This window comes from Bos mutus, chromosome 8, assembly GCF_027580195.1.
Source record: "Bos mutus isolate GX-2022 chromosome 8, NWIPB_WYAK_1.1, whole genome shotgun sequence".
NCBI classification, from domain to species: domain Eukaryota; kingdom Metazoa; phylum Chordata; class Mammalia; order Artiodactyla; family Bovidae; genus Bos; species Bos mutus.
Window position 1 is genome coordinate 95108236 of NC_091624.1, and position 12550 is coordinate 95120785.

Genomic DNA, 12550 nt, shown 5'->3' on the forward strand with positions numbered 1-12550 from the left:
TTCAGTAGCCCTTCCTTTTTTGGCATTTGGTATGGTCAGGATTCTTTTTTGTTTTGTTTCTTAATTTTAGTATATAGTGGTATTTCCTTGCAGTTTTGATAAGCATTTTCCTAATGCCTGATGATGATGAACACATATTTTTATGTGCTAATTTGTCATCTGAAATGAATCAGAGACCTAAAATCAAAGCCTAAAAGTATAAAATTGCTAGAAGTAAATATAAGAATCTTTTTGATCTGTTTGCTTAGCTTTGAGCTGAGCTAATATGCAAAGCTAAGTAAAGATTTCTTGGGATAAAAAACCCCTACAAAGCCATGTAAGAAAAAGTTGTTAGATTGGACTTCATAAGAATTACAGACTTGCTCTGAAATAGAGCATCAAGAAAACAAAAAGATAAGTTATAGACTTAGAGAAAAATACTTGCAAAAATGCTTATCTGATAAGGCTTTGTATTCAGAATGCATGTTGCTAAATCACTTTGATCGTGTCTAACTCTGGGACCCCACTGACCGTGGCCTGCCAGGCTCCTCTGTCCATGGGATTCTCCAGGTAAGAATACTGGAGTGGATTGCTATTTCCTACTCCAGGATATCTTCCCAGTCCAGGGATAGAACCTAGGTCTCCTACATCTCCTGAATTGGCAGGCAGGTTCTTTACCTCTAATACCACCTGGGAAGGCCTTGCATTCAGATTATATAAAGAATTTTCACAACTCAACAAAAAGAACACAACTGAAGAGAAAATGATATAAAGCTTTGAATAGGCACTTCATCTGCTTCTTTTAATGTTGATGAAAATAAAAGATGAACTGTCCTTTTCCGGGCATTGATTAGTCAGTAGCTGGTGATTAGAATTCCAGTGCCGATGTAGCTACTTTTGCTATACTGTCCTTTTATGATTCTTATTTAAAATTTTTAGTAAGTGATTTGCCTGAGAATGGCTCATTTTTCACTACAAGTATATAATTATCAGAATTAATAAACACCGTGTTTAAAAGTGTAACTGAGTAGACCCATCCTATACGAAGTGTGAGCTAACTTTATCATTCATCCTTTGACAAGGAATTGGTCACCATTCTGTGGACAAGGATGATTAGGTCATCATCTCAGCTCTTTACTTAGATTTCCTCTTCACCATGTTTAATGAAGTAGGAAATTCATAGTATTAACTCATTATTTCTCCCTTTGTTTTGGAGCAGGAGGTCGTACAGTCTAAAACAAAGTGGCTTTGCCATTCATTGGTTAGGCATCTGTGGAATCAGAGAGAATATTCTAGAAGACTTTGAGTGGGTAAGTTTTCTTAACCAACCCAGAATCCAGAGTAGCTTCGATTTGGGTGTGGATTCTCTGGTCTCTTCAGCTTGTTCCTGAATCTCAGGGACCACACAGCCTCTGGTATTAAGAGCAGAATTATCCTCAATACCCTCTTTCTTGCATCCTCTCTATTTTTCTCTCCCTATCAGCTCCTTTTCCAACTGTTTGCTCCCTCCTCTAGGTTTTGTGTTCCTCAAATCCAGTTCTGATGAGGCCCCAGACCTATGGGTGAAGGAGAGGAGAGGTATGGGGCTGACTCTGTGGTCTGGCCTCAAGGTGAAGCCAACCTATCCCTGATATTTTTAGGTTCCAGGCAAAAGTGCAAATGGGGACTCCCCTATAGTCTCATTGTTTGGATTGATAATTAGTCTTCATTTAGTTAAGAATGGTTTTTCCTGTGGTCATGTATGGATGTGAGAGTTGGATGTGAAGAAGGCTGAGTGCCGAAGAATTGATACTTTTGAATTGTGTTGTTGGAGAAGACTCTTGAGAGTCCCTTGGACTGCAAGGAGATCCAACCAGTCCATTCTAAAGGAGATCAGCCCTGGGATTTCTTTGGAAGGAATGATGCTAAAGCTGAAACTCCAGTACTTTGGCCACCTCCTGCGAAGAGTTGACTCATTGGAAAAGACTCTGATGCTGGGAGGGATTGGGGGCAGGAGGAGAAGGGGACGACAGAGGATGAGATGGCTGGATGGTATCACTGACTCGATGGACGTGAGTCTGAGTGAACTCCAGGTGTTGGTGATGGACAGGGAGGCCTGGCATGCTGCGATTCATGGGGTTGCAAAGAGTTGGACATGACTGAGCAACTGATCTGATCTGATGAAGTTGTTGGAATTTTGTCTGACCTTTTCATGGTATGAATTTAATGTGAGTAATTCATTGCTTATTTGGAATGTTTTGATCATAAGTAACTCTCCATTATAAACAAAATTTGTAGTTTCACAGCTGTTAAGTGCGTCATGCTCAACAGATGTTTGTTCACTCCCGTTGTTTTCAGTTTTTGTAAGTATAAGCGGGTGTCTCTTTCAAGAGTTCCAGCTTTCTCTTCGCCTGTTTTCTTCTCGAGTTTCATGATCATATATTCTGTTGCTATTCTAGTCTTGTACTCCTTTGCAGTGACTGTGGTAGGCAGAATACTTATCCCGTTAAGATCTCCGTGTCTAAACCGTGCACCCTTTTTCATGGCCGAAAGCTGTGCTGTGAGGAATCAATCTGCATTTTGTTTGGGCGGTACTGGGTCTTTGTTGCTGCGTGGGCTTTTCTCCAGTTGCGGTAAGTAGGGAGTGCTCCGTATCTGCGGTGCACAGGCTTCTTCTTGCGGTGGCTTCTCTAGTGGCGCATGGACTCCAGAGCACGTGGACTCGGTGGTCGTGGCACATGGACTTAGTTCTTCTGTGGCATGTGGGACCTTCCCAGATCAGGGATCAAACCACCATTGTTGAATTTCTGGCCTATAATAAATCTGTATTGTTTTAAATTACTGAACTGTGGTAATTTGTTATAGGAGCAAAGGATCAAACACTCAAACGCAGTTAACTTCATTTGCAGTGTACGAAATTTAGAAACATTTTCATCTAAAATTTAAGTTAAAATAAATGGAAAATTTTGAAAATTTTACTTTTAAAAACCTTTCTAGTAATATTTATTAAATATTTGATAATACTATCAAAATTTTACAATATAATTAAAAGAAAACAAACTGTAATATAAAAATTTTAAATAAAATTATTTAAAGTTTTGAATTATTTTAGTTTAATTTTTATAAATTTGACCAAATCTTTAGTATTTTCATAATTATAAAAGTTTTTGCACTTCTCATGTTCAGTTTCCACCTAATTGCTAATACTTAAAACTCATTACATCTAAGCCTATGTTTACACAAATTTAAGGCTGCTATAAAATATTCAATATTGCAAAATGTTCTTAAGCAACCATGTTTAATTTTCAAAAACTAATCTAGCTCATAAGTACCTCTGGAACTATGAATTGAAACATGAACAGAAGCAAAAAAGATAGATGCATGACAGTTGGGGAGCTATATTTCATTATGCAGGAATCTATTGCATTCACTTTATCTGAGAGGAAGGAGTTGACAAGATAATTAATTTGCCTTTTCTCTTACCTAAGTGCTTCTGCCATTCAAACATTCCCTCATCTAAATTGGTGTTTGTATCTGATTTCCACCCACAAAATTCACAGAATTCACTTGTATTTGCCTTTGGTTTTGAAGTCAGAGGGCCAGATACATGGAGAATCATTTCCCTGGGGCTTGAAGGGTGTGAGTTGTGTAAACAGATTTTGTGGTTGTTGGTCATGCTGTGCTGGTGCTGAGCATTGGGTCCCAAGTGACAGAGGCACATGCATGCTCCTGATAAGTTGATTTGTTCATCTGCTATATGCCAGGCTGTGTAAAGCACAGAGCCCACCGGAGTGACACCTCTTGTGGGCTTCAGGGCAATATTGAAATATCTAACACACCACCAGTTCTCTAGACCATGAAGAGCAATCTCCAGCTCATTGTGCTAACGGAGTGTTTTCTTCAGGGTTGAGTTATATTACAAATGGTCCCCACTTAATTCTCTTAGTAACAGAGGTGCTGGGTTCCAGAAAGAGTGAGAGGAGGCATTTAAGGAAACCCATTTCCTCGTACTAGTGAATATGACTCACTTACTGCTTATCTCCAGTATTTTATTACTTGGGCTTTGCCCCATTGACTCCAAATCCTTATGATTGAATTTGTTCCCTGACTTTTATAATACACTCATTCTTTGTTCTCCATAGTTTCTCTCCCCTGCCACACTCTCGTGTGACTGCACACCAGGCATTTGCAGTGGGCCTTGGCATCTCTGCTGTCCTGACTTTCCTCAGAACATCTCCCTGTGCCCTGGGCTGCCCTCATTCCGTGCCAGCCAGCTCCCACCTCACTGCATTCACTTCCTTATTCTGTTGCACTTGTTTTTATTTCATTGAAAAGCAAGGGAGTCCCAAGAAGATCCTGGCAATCTAAGTGTTCGTCTGAGAATTCTTTGCAGTGGTGGAATGAAGGTGGATATTGTAGGTTTTGAGAGCAGAAGAGAAAGGGAGGTATTGTCCATATGCAAGTGTCCACCTGAGAGCTCTAGTGTAAGCAGTCCAGCAGGGCTGATGACCAGTTTGAACACCAGTGGGCCTAATAATGAGTGCCTATCACTCATTACAGAGAAGGCAATGGCACCCCACTCCAGTACTCTTGCCTGGAAAATCCTATGGGTGGAGGAGCCTGGGAGGCTGCAGTCCATGGGGTCGCTAAGAGTCGGACATGACTGAGCGACTTCACTTTCACTTTCCACTTTCATGAATTGGAGAAGGAAATGGCAACCCACTCCAGTGTTCTTGCCTGGAGAATCCCATGGACGGAGAAGCCTGGTAGGCTGCAGTCCATGGGGTCGCACAGAGTCGGACACAACTGAAATGACTTAGCAGCAACAGCATCACTCATTATGAAGTCATACTCCATTATCTAACATTTATTTCAACAGGAAGTAGTGACATTATAACAAAAATGAGGATTGTTCAGATATTGTAGGACAGATATCAACATGGCTGCAGCTCAGCCATTAGTAAGCATCACTAATGCTAAAGGCCCTCTTGGTACCATCTGTGTGTGCACTCTGAATACTCTGAGCATAAATACCCTTTGCACAGTCAGAGGGATGTTTTATGCTTGTAGAACCTTTTGGGAAGATCAGGCCCAGTAAGCCAAGAAAAGCCTTTCTCTAGCCCAGTGGTACCCAACCTTTTGGGCACCAGGGTCTGGTTTTGTGGAGGGACAATTTTTCCACAGACTGGGGTTGAGGCGATGGTTTCGGGATGATTCAAGTGCATTACATTTATTGTGTACTCTATGTCTATTATTATTATATCAGCTCCACCTTGTATCATCAGGCATTAGGTCTCGAAGGTTGCAGATACCTGCTCTAGAATACTTCTAGGTTCTCTCAGAAGAGCTTGCAGAAGCAGAGGCTTGCCTGCCTGGGAACTCCAGAGCAGGGCAGCAGGCTGACCTGTAACTCTTCACTGCCCACTCTGTATAGGATTTAGGAAAGGCAAGCATGGTACTGTTTTCAGGTATTTGAAGGACCTCCACAAAGGTCCTCCCTCTAACTGCTAATGTTCCCAAGCGATAACTGGCAATCTCAAAAGATAGCATAATATTAATATAAGGCTTTTAAAGAGTGAAAAAGGAACCAGCAAATGAAAACTTCCTCTTTTTTTTTTTGTTAATGAAAGAAAAGTTAAAAAAACAAACAGGAGTTCTGCAATTTGTCAATTCTTTTTTTCTGTTCCTTTTCTTGTCTTGCAAACTTATTAATATAATCATAGCATAAAATCCTAAGACTGCTAAAAACTGCAGTTAAACACATTAAACTGGAGAGAGTGAATAAGATCTACCAAGCCTAGTCACCTAGGCTTTTCAACAGTTGAAGATATTTCATCCACCTCTGTAGACTGAGCCCTGAGCCCTGCCCAGGTTTTAACAGTGATCCTTTTAAATATGGTATTCGTTCCCCTGCAAGAAAAGTCTGGCTCAGTGGTTCTCAGCCTTAGTTGCTTATGAAAAACAGGTAAAAAGCCTTCATAAAATACCAGTGCCTAACTCCAGACTTCCCAGGTGCTACAGTGGTAAAGAATCCTCCTGCCAGTGTATGAGACGCAGGAAACCAGGGTTCAACTCCTGGGTCAGGAAGGTCCCCTGGAGAAGGAAATGGCAATAACCTCTAGTATTCGTGCTTGGGAATCCCATGGACAGAGGAATCTGGCAGGCTCCAGTCCATGGAGTCACAGAGTCAGGACCACTGAGCAACTGAGCATGCACAGGGACCTCTAGTGGTCCAGTGGTTGAAAATCTGCTTTGCAATGCAGGGGAAGTGGGTTCTATCCCCTAGGGAGCCAAGATCTGACATGACACAGAGCAGCTAATCTCACTGCTGAGCCTGTGCCCTGCAACTAAGACCCAATGCAGTCAAACAAATAAATAAAAGACTCAGGTTCCGTTCCTGAGTTCCATCCAGGGTTCTATCAGTTCAGTTCGGTTCAGTCACTCAGTTGTGTCTGACTCTTTGCGACCCCATGGACTGCAGCACGCCAGGCCTCCCTGTCCATCACCAACTCCCAGAGTTTACCCAAACTCACATCCATTGAGTCGGTGATGCCATCCAACCATCTCATCCTCTGTCATCCCCTTATCCTTCTGCCCTCAATCTTTCCTAGCATCAGGGTCTTTTCAAATGAGTCAGCTCTTCTCATCAGGTGGCCAAAGTATTGGAGTTTCAGCTTCACCATCAGCCCTTCCAATGAACACCCAGGACTGATCTCCTTTAGAATGGATTGGTTGGATCTCCTTGCAGTCCAAGGGACTCTCAAGAGTCTTCTCCAACACCACAGTTCAAAAGCATCAATTCTTTGGTGCTCAGCTTTCTTTATAGTCCACCTCTCACATCCATACATGACTACTGGAAAAACCATAGCCTTGACTAGGCGGGCCTTTTTTGGCAAAGTAATACCTCTGCTTTTTAATATGCTGTCTAGGTTGGTCATAATTTTTCCTTTTTTAAAATCAATTTATTTATTTTAATTGGAGGCTAATTACTTTACAATATTGTAGTGGTTTTTGCCAAACATTGACATGACTCAGCCACAGGTGCACATGTGTTCCCCATCCAGGACCCCCCTCCCACCTCCCTCCCCATCCCATCCCCCAGGGTCAAGCTACCAGTGGTATTTTTCAGAGAACTAGAACAAATAATTTCACAGTTTGTATGGAAATACAAAAAACCCCCGAATGGTCATAACTTTTTTTGCAAGGAGTAAGCGACTTTTAATTTCATGGCTGCAGTCACCATCCGCAGTGATTTTGGGTTCCATCAGTGGCTCTCAATTAAGGGCGACTTTTGCCCTCCTGGGGACATTTGGCAATGTCTGGAGACATTTTTGGTTGTCACAACTTGGGAGGGTGCTACTGGCATCTAGTAAGTAGAAGTCAGGACTGCTGCTAAGTATTTTGTAGTGCACAGGACTTCCCAGGTGGCTCAGCGGTAAAGAATCTGCCTCCAGTGCAGGAGACACAAGAGACAAGGGTACAATTCCCAGATTGGGAAGATCCCCTGGAGGAGGAAATGGCAAACCACCCCCGTGTTCTTGCCTGGAAAATTCCATGGATAGAGGAGCCTGGCAGAGTACTGTCCATGGGGTGGCAAAGAGTTTGACACAGCTGAGCGCATGAGTCACAATGCATAGGACAGCCCTCCACATCTATGATCTGGCCCAAAATGTCAAAAATGCCAAGGTTTAGAAACTCTGATCTATTTCATAAAACAGGGGAGATAGACCTGAGTCAAAATACGTCTGTGTTAAGTGAGCGGCTTTCTCTAGGATAGAGACAGGTGAAGTTGAAAGGACTCTTGTAATTTAAGGGTTATGGTTCTGCCTATTTTGTGTGATCCTAGAGTTTCTGCCCATGAAGTATTTTATTTTTCTGAGACAGGAACTTGAGCCATAATTACGGCAAGGCTTGTGGGTGAAAGCATGCAGCTAGTGAATAAACCTAGCTGATGCCTCAGCATCTAAATATTGATATGGCTGTGTTCATTCATTCATCAGGCAGCAGACTAGTCTTGGAGATTTGGAGATTAAGAGAACTTGCCCTCACAGAAGAGACAGATAATAAGCAAGTAAATAAAGAAATGGGCTTCCCAGGTGGCACTGGTGGTTAAGAACCTGCCTGCCAGTGCAGGGCATGTGAGAGTCACGGGTTCAGTCCCTGGGTCAGGGAGATCCCCTGGAGGAGTGCACGGCAATCCACTCTAGTATCTTGCCTGGAGAATCCCATGGACAGAGGAGCCTGGTGGGCTACGGTCCATACAGTCTCACAGAGTCAGACACGACTGAAGCGACTTAGCATGTATGCTGTAATAAGTACCATTAAGAAAAATAAAGTGGCTGCTGCTGCTGCTGCATCACTTCAGTCGTGTCTGACTCTGTGGGGTGAGGGATAATTGTACATTATGGTGGGAAAGTTGTTGTTTTTCAGTTGCTAAGTCGTGTCTGATTCTTTGTGACCCCATGGACTGCAGCATGCCAGGCTTCCCTGTCCTTCACTATATCCCAGAGTTTGCTGAAACTCATGTCCATTAAGTCTATGATGCCATCCAACCCATCCTCTATCTCCCTCTTCTCATCCTGCACTCAATCTTTCCAAGCCAAAAAAAAAAAAAAAAAAAAGAAAGAGGACACAGTTTTAATATAATGCTCAAAGAAGAGTTCTCCAAGGATGTGGCATTTGATGGAAGCCATATTGATGGAAAGAAGTAAGCCATGTTGCTGCCTGGGGGAACCTAAACAGAGAGAATAGGAAGGGCAGAAACTTGAACTCCAGAAGCAGCAAGAAGGGTGTTAAGGACTGAAGTGGAATGATGAAGGAGAATGGTTAGAGGTGAGCCAGAGAGGTGAGCAGGGGCCAACTCACGAGGAAGGTATAGTTCGTGTAAAGGAATGCTGAGGGCAGCCATTGGATATTTTGAGCAGGGGCTTGACAGGATCTGAGTTAAATTTTAAAACATCACTCTGGCTACTGTGTAGAGAATTGACGTGGCGGTGGGGGATGGGAGGGTGTTATAGAGCAAGGGGGAGAACAGTTAGGAGTCTATTGAAACAGAACAGGCAATAGATGTTCTTGACTCAAGCAACTGGGAAAATAGAAATGGTATTTGTTGAGATAGAAAAGAGTAGGTTTGGAACAGGTTTTTTGGTTTGTTTTTGAAATACTTTAACAGTCTTCAGTTTACAAAATGGTTGTGAACATAAGTAACTTATCCCCCTGAACCATTTGTAAGTTGCCAACTTAATGCCCCATCATCACCTTTAAATATTTTGTATACTTTAGTGTCCAGAGTATTTAGTAATCAAAGTATTTAAATATTTATACTTCATGTGTTTGTTTATTATTAGTATTTCTACTAACAAGGATGGTCTCCTAAATAACTGTAAAACCTTCATCAAAATTAGGAAAATAACATTGATATACTTCTACCCTCTGATTCTCAAACCACCTTCAAGTCTTTACAGTTGTCTCAGTAATGCCCAGAAGGATCCAGTTCAGAATCTTGCATTACATTTGGTTCTTATATTTCTTTTGTCTCCTTTAGTCTGTAAGAGTTTCTCAGTCTTTTATTGACTTTAATGACTGTCCCTGTTTTCTGTGCTGCATAAAAAAATTAACATAAATTTAGCAGCTTTAAACAGTGCATATTTATTATCTCAGTTTCTGGAAGTCAGGAGTCCAGACAGGACTTAGCTTCAGGGTTTCAGCAGGCTGCAGTTTACCTGTGGTCTCATCAGAGGCTTGAATACGGAAAGGTCTGCTTCATAACTTCTTCAGATTGCTGGAAGGTTGTTGCCAAAGACTACATTAGCTCCTGCAGTTTCTTACCATGTGGGTTTTTTCCAACATGACCACTTCATGGGAGAATCCTCCTTCAAGGACAGAAGCTGAGACTCTGTTGGCGTGATGGAGCCTTATACATACTGTAATGTAATCATGATAGGGACATCTCATCAGCCTTTGCTGTATCCTCTTGGTTCTGCCCAAACTCAAGAGATAGGATTGCACAAAGGCATTAACACCAAGAAGCCGAGATTATTGGTATTCATTTTAGGGTCTGTCTGGTACAATGACCTTGATGTTTTGAAGGATTACTTCATAGGCTACTCCTCAATTTGGGTTTGTTTGATATTCCATCATGTTTATAATCCAGTTGATCTTTTTCCAGAATATTACAGATACGATTTTGAATTGTTCTCATTGTGTCTGGTGGCTCGTGATTTCAGTTTGCCTCTTTATTTATGTTTACTTTGTGGCTCAGCTGGTAAAGAACCCGCCTGTAATGCAGGAGACCTGGGTTCGATCCCTGGGTTGGGAAGATCCCCTGGAGAAGGGAAAGGCTATACACTCCAGTGTTCTAGCCTGGAGAATTCCATGGACTGTATAGTCCATGGAGTTGCAAAGAGTTGGACACAACTGGGTGACTTTTTTTTTTAATTTATTTGGCTTAAATGTGTCCTAGAGCTTCTCCACTATAAAGTTACTCTTTTCCCTTTTGAAATTAATAAGTGTTTTGTGGAGAGTGACTTTAAAACTATTTAACTCTCCCATTTCTCTTCTCACTTAAAATCAATCGATCAACTTATTTAGTATGGACTTAGAGGTTTTGATTAAATTCAATGAGTTATAATCTACTACTGTAATTGTTTATTTTGATGCTGAAATTTCCCCATATTTAGTCATTGAAAATCCCTTCAGAATGGCTTTTGTCTTCTCATATCTCTATCATTCTTTGAGTGCTTCCTTACTTTTGGGAACAGTGAGTTTCTGTGACTCATGTACTTTTATTGCCCCAATGCTGAAATCACCTATTACTCCAAGGAACCCTGGACTAACAGAGAAAGATATAAAACAGCTGAATTCTGCAACCTAGTTGTTCTCATTGATGGTGAAGCGTTGTTCTGAGGCCCTCTGAGTGGTCAGAGTTAGGGAATATTTACCTTTCTAGCTATCTGTCCTCATATGTATATCCACGTTTCCATATCTGTATTGAAGTCATGACTTTTCACCTATACCTACAATTTCAATCCACTACCTCAAAGCATATTCTAGTTTTTTTTGTTTCCCATTACATATTTGTAACTCCTTCCTTCAACAGTGAGAAACTTGGCTCCCATTAGCCTTCTGTATTGTCTGATCAGTTATCCTATATGTGACCAATCTCACATTGTTGCTACACTGCCGCAGGAAGATACCCATCTTACCCAACACAGGCTTTGACATCCCTAGCTGGGCTGCTGTTATCCACCTCAACACCCCCCCCGCCCTCAAACCGTGGGCGCCCCCATCAACTTCCGCATGCTTCAGCAATCCAGCCTGAGTCACACCTGATTGTTCTCACTCTGCTTGGGCTCTGACACCTCAAATTAAGTGTTTTAATCAAGCTTTTGTTCCAAGGATCATAAGAGACTACTACAAGCAACTATATGCCAATAAAATGGATAACCTGCAAGAAATGGACAAATTCTTATAAAGATACAGTCTTCCAAGACTGAGCCAGGAAGAAACAGAAAATATGAACAGACCAAACACAAGTAATGAAACTGAAACTATGATTAAAAATCCTCCAGCAAACAAAAGTCCAGGACCAGATGGCTTCACAGGTGAATTCTATCAAACACTTAGAGAAGAGTTAGCAGCTATCCTTTGGAAACTCTTTCAAAAAACTGTGGAGGAAGAAACACTGTCGAACTCATTCTATGAGGCCACCATCCTGATACCAAAACCAGACCAGTTTATCACAGCAACAACAAAAAATTACAGGCCAGTATCACTGATAAAGATGAACACAAAAATCCTCAACAAAATACTAGCAAACCGAATCTAACAATACATTAAAAGGATCATAAACCATTATCTAGTGGAATTTATCCCAGGGGTACAAGGATTTTTCAATATCTGAAAATCAATCAGTGTGATACACCACATCAACAAACTGTAGAATTAAAACACACACACACACACACACACACACAACAGGCAGATTCTTTACCAGCTGAGCTACAGGGAAGCCTAAGAATACTGGAGTGGGTAGCCTATCCCTTCTCCGGGGGATCTTCCTGACCCAGGAATTGAACCCGTGATCTCCTGCAGGAGGATTCTTTACCAACTGAGCTATCAGGGAAGCCCAATTGAAGAATGAAAACTATATAATCTCAATAGATGCAGAAAAAGCTTTTGACAAAATTCAACACCCATTTATGATAAAAACTCCCCAGAAAGTGGGCAGAGAGGGAACTTACCTCAGCATAATAAAGACCATATATGATAAACCCACAGTAAACATCATTCTTAATGGTCAAAAATGGTAAGCATTTCCTCTAAGATAAGGAATAAGATGAGATGTCCACTCTCACCACTATTATTTGACAGTTTTGGAAATCCTAGCCATGGCAGTTGGCAAAGAAAAAAAAAAATAAAAGGAATACAAGTTGGTTAAGAAGTGAAATTGTCACTGTTTGCAGAGGACATCATAAAAAATCTACAAACAATAAATGTTGGAGAGGGTGTGGAGAAAATGTTGATGGGAAGGTAAATTGGTATAGCCATTATGGAGAACAATATGGAGGTTCCTTAAAAATCTAAAAATAGG

At 41.4% G+C, this 12550-nt stretch overlaps 1 long non-coding RNA gene across 6 annotated transcripts in view; it reads left to right on the forward strand.

The window, feature by feature from the left end:
• Positions 1 to 2446: 2446 nt before the first annotated feature.
• LOC138988923 (uncharacterized) overlaps positions 2447 to 12550 on the forward strand; it is a 376732-nt gene continuing 366628 nt past the window's right edge. For all 6 annotated transcript variants that reach the window (XR_011465190.1, XR_011465191.1, XR_011465192.1 and 3 more), the window contains exon 1: positions 2447 to 2591. This is a non-coding gene — a long non-coding RNA (uncharacterized lncRNA). The remainder of the gene's footprint in view (positions 2592 to 12550) is intronic.